At 42.9% G+C, this 5,000-nt stretch overlaps 1 protein-coding gene across 1 annotated transcript in view; it reads right to left on the bottom strand.

Annotated features, from left to right (window-relative positions):
* gfra2b (GDNF family receptor alpha 2b) overlaps nucleotides 1-5,000 on the bottom strand; it is a gene marked incomplete at both ends in the record, with an annotated part of 38,991 nt that overhangs the window by 19,603 nt on the left and 14,388 nt on the right. The window lies entirely within an intron of this gene.

Genomic DNA, 5,000 nt, shown 5'->3' with positions numbered 1-5,000 from the left:
TGCTGTCTTTTCCCCTCTGCATTCTTATCATCATCTAGCTCTGTTACTGAGCAGGTTGTTAGGAAACATTATCTTACCATAAATATATGAACAGATCCTTCCTTCCTCTTGGGATGAGTTAGTCAACCATTTTAATTATAAGATGAAGACCATTGACATTACAGCCCCAGACAGAAGATTAAATCTACAGAAACCACCATGGAGAACTGGGGATATTATTAACTTAAAAAAACAACAACTGTAGAACAGCTGAGTGTCTATGGAGAAAAAAATAAGCTGCAAGTTCATTATGCCATTTTTAAAGAACACCTCACTATCTTTAATATCTTTTAATTGAGAGTCTTATGAATCCAGCTGTAAAAAGCCACTCTTTCAGTACCTCAACATCAAAATGTGAAGAGTTTGCAGCATTTTTCAGAGACAAGATAACAAAAATCTGGTTGGATCTAAACCGTGTTATACTGAATGTGCGTGAGCCCCTATCTTCTGACACTTTCCCTCTGCCAAAGACTGCTAGGAATGATTTTGCTGCTGTTGATAAAGAAATGCTCAGGAACGAAGTTATGCAATTAAAATTCTCCACCTGTTCACTTGACCCTATCCCAACCATCTTTTTAAAGACGTGTTTAATTGTCTATAAGACGAAGTGCTAGTCATTGTAAATCACTCCTCGTATTTTCCTCCTGGCCCTGAAAACTGCTATTGTCAAACCTCTCCTAAAGAAAAGTCACCTTGATCCTTCATTGCTAAACAATTTCAGGCCAATTTCAAACCGTTCTTTTTTAAGTACAATTCTTGAGAACTTAGTATTTAAACAGATAAATGATAACCTACATTTCAGCTGTTTAGAAGTTTCAATCTGGCTTTTGTCCTCAACACAGTTGTAAATGACCAGAGAATGAACATGGATGACAAGAAACTCTCAATATTAGTACTTTTAGACTGAAGTACTGCTTTTGATACAGTCGATCATGGCATCCTTATTAACAGACTACAGAAGTGTGTTTCCCTGGCTCAGTTTTAGGACTTATCCAGCAGAGACTGTTTTGTCTCCATTGGTGACCACACCTCGGCTAGCACTAGCATAACATGTTGGGTTCCTCAAGGCTCCATTCTGGAATGTGTGTTGCTCAGTCTGCCACTGGGAAATATCAGTGAACATCAGAGAACACAGGATTAATTTTCATAGCTATGCCGATGATATACAACTCTGATGTACATCTCTTTATCAATGTATTGATTGTATCAACTTGTGGATGTCACATAATTTCTTGCAATTGAACAAACATAAGATAGAGGTTTTAGTTATCGGAGCAAAGGTCCTAAGAGACATACCGTGCACTAACTTAAAATCCCTGGCACAAAACACCAAACCCCTATCAAAAAATCATTTTGTCTGTTTACAGACTCTTATTTGAATGTTGAATCTCACATAAGTAATCTCACTAAAACCGCCTTTTATCACCTTAGAAATATTGTAGTGCAACCATTTCTCTCCCAGACAGATACTGAGAGACTTATGCATGCTTTTATCACTAGCAGGCTTTATTGCAATTGCAAGGATTATTGCAATGCTCTCCTTTCTGGTTTACCTAAGAAAGCTATAAATAAACTACACATTCTTCAGAATGCAGCAGCACTGACCAAGACCAGAAGGAGAACACACATCTCACCTGTCCTAAACTCCCTTCATTGGTTGCCTGTCAGTTATCGAATAGATTTTAAGATCCTTTTATTTGTGTTCATATCACTCAAAGGACTAGCTACTGAATACTTAGCAGACATGTGTTTATGCTCCATCTAGATCACTCAGGTCTTCTGACGTGGGCTTTTTAGTTGTTCCCTGGGTGAGGACAAAGAACTACAGGGAGGAGGCATTTAGTGTCTATGGTTATCGCCTCTGGAACAGCCGCCAGAGGAGCTGAGGCCGTCACAATCTGTAAACACTTTAAAAGATATCTTTAGACATACCTTTTTAGGTTAGCATTCTTTTAATCCATTTTATTTTAATCTACCCCCTTTAACTTTGCTACACTGGTGTCTCTTTTCCACCATGTCTCTTATTTTTCTATACTATCATTTCCTCATACCATTTTCTTTTCACTGTGTTGTTGTATTTTCATTATTATTGTTAAGGGGCTGTATGAATAAAGTCTCGTTTGATTTGATTTGATTTACTTTCTCCTGAAGTCCACAATCAGCTCCACGATCAAATTATTATCCTGGAACAAGTCTGCCAGGACTCTTACCTCATCCCCGCAGTCTGTCTCATCATTGTTGGTGATCAGGACGACCACACTGGAGGCTTCAGCAAACTCCATGATGGAGTTGGAGCTGTGCGTGGCCACACAGTCGTGGGTAGACAGGGAGTACAGCAGGAGGCTGAGCACACAGCCCTGGGCCCAGCCCTGGGCCGCCCCCCCTCCCCCGTGTTGAGAGTCTGAGTGGAGGAGGTGATGCTGCCTACTCTCACCCCCTTACACAGTCGTTGTTACACAAGGTGTTAAGACCCAGGTCCCTGAGCTTGGTGGGATGTTCTTGGGGGGAACTTTGGTGTTGAATGCTGAACTGTGGTCGATGAACAGCATTCATACATGGGTATCTTTCCTGTTCAGGTGTGACAGGGCAGTGTGCAGGGTGAGAACAATGGCATGGATCTGTTGGGGGCGGTATTCAAATTGGAGCGGGTCCAGTGTGGCGTGTAGTGTGGAGTTGAGGTAGGTCTTAACCAGCCTCTCAAAGCACTTCATGATGACAGACGTGAGGGCAACGCGGGGATAGTGATTAAGGCAGATCAAGGCCTAATATATAAGACAAGATGGTGTCAGATGACACAAAAAAGATACTTCATTAAAGCCTGAGAGAGAGAATATGTCTGAAAAGAACCTTTATTCACATCATTTATGTCGATCAGCATGAGAAGTCCCCAATCATAAAATATATTCTGCAGCAACAACAACAAAAAGCACATATTTTCATTCTTCTCCCTTTCTCATGCTCCTCCTTTATGTACAGTGCTCTCAACGCATTCGCAAACACACACACACACACACACACACACACACACACACACACACACACACACATACACACACTCACAGTCATACATGTGTCAAAGTGGTCCTCATCAATAAAATCAATAAAACGATTTAAGTGTGTTTGTTTGTGATTGTGTCTGCTGCTGCCTACTCCTCTGTCTCGCTCTCACACACACGCACATGCACACACACAGACACACGCACACACACACACACACACACACACACACACTGCACACTCTGTCACGCATCAGCCTTTCCCTCTAATCGATTGGAAACACTCTTGTCTGCAACATACTTAAATGTTCCACTCCTCTTTCTTCAGCCGATGCTGTTTAGCACTCCTCTTTATTATCCTCTTATCTCCCACTCCCTCCCTCTCTCCCTCCCCTCTCTTCTCCTCTCACTCTCTCTCTCTCTCTCTCTCCCTCCCTCTCTCCCTACCCTCTCTTCTCCTCTCTCTGTCTTTCTCTCTCTCTCTCTCTCTCTCTCGCTCTCTCTCCTCTCTTTGTATTGAGGAGGTTAATGACTAATGTTGAGGGGCTATCTTCACATGATTGTTTCAGATGTTGAAAGGACCATGATTTCAGACATCTGAGAAGGCAACAACTTTTCTGGGAATGTTATTTTGGTCGTACACTACTCTATTGATTATCACCTTGATTGTGTGGTATGTTGCGTGTGGTGTGTGGTGTGTGGTGTGTGCGTGTGTGTGTGTGTGTGTGTGTGTGTGTGTGCGTGTGTGAGTGTGTGAGCTCTTCAAACACAGTTTTCATGAGGTTTTGCCAGAGACGCAGAGCTACTGCATCACGGCTGTATGTTCTGGTTAAGAGACTGACACTGGCTCTGTGTGTTATAGGATATGTCACGCCACCTGCGGCTGTGTGAGTGTGAGTGTGTGTGTGGTCTGTGGTTTGTGGCGTGTGGTGTGTGTGTGTGAGTGTGTGTGTTCGCGTGCCTGTGTGCGTGTGTGTGTGTACGTGTGCATGTGCATGTGCATGAGCTCTGTCTTCAAACACAATTTTGATGAGGTTTTACCAGAGATGGCCCATATTTGGCTGCATGTTCTGGTTAAGAGACTGACACTGACCCTGTGTGTTATAAGATATGTCACGCCACCTGCGGCTGTGTGTGTGTGTGTGTGTGTGTGTGTGTGTGTGTGTGTGTGCCTGCTTTTGAAGTCTCTACAATGTTTGTAGTTCGTAGAATTAATCTGAGAGAGCAGAACCCAATTTACAGAGCTCAGACTCTATTTCACAGCTGTTTGAATACATAGAGTACACAAACACACACACACACACACACACACACACACACATACCTTTACACACACATATGCACACACAAATGCAGGGTTGTGTAAATGCCTGTGCTTCTGGGGCTTCCTGACATTTAAAGGCTGTTCAGAAGTCCGTGTGAAGTAGAGAGAGAACGATAGAAAGCATAAGCAAGTGTAAGTCTGTAGCAAGTCTAATGCAGTATGACCAATCATCTGGCCTGGTCATTACTGTTGAACTGATAGAGAGGGATAAAGTAGTGGAATAAAAAAAAAAACTGCGCTTAGTGATGGGGCGGAAGGTGTCTGAGATGACCAGCTAAATGAGTCCTAAATCCTCTTTTAGTGACTTTAGTGTGTGTGTGTGTGTGTGTGTGTGTGTGTGTGTGTGTGTGTGTGTGCGTGCGTGTGTGCACGTGTGCGTGTCTGCCCGTGTTCGTGTATGCACGTGTGCGTGCACGCGTGTGCGGAAGATGTTATTTTTTGTGCAGTGAAGCTCGTCTGTCTTATATAAAGCTGCAGATTACCTCTCTGTGCTTTAAATAATGAGAAATGTGAACTGGCGCATAAGGAAATTGGAAAGAAAATAGCTTTTCGTGACAGGGTGGAGGATAGCTTCGGTTAAACACACACACACACACACACACACACACACACACACACAGACACACACACACAAAGGATAG

Source organism: Nansenia antarctica (assembly GCF_963989245.1).
Source record: "Nansenia antarctica genome assembly, chromosome: 4".
Taxonomy (NCBI): Eukaryota; Metazoa; Chordata; class Actinopteri; order Argentiniformes; family Microstomatidae; genus Nansenia; species Nansenia antarctica.
The sequence above is the reverse complement of the archived record's forward strand: the minus strand, read 5'-3'. Positions and strand labels throughout refer to the sequence as shown.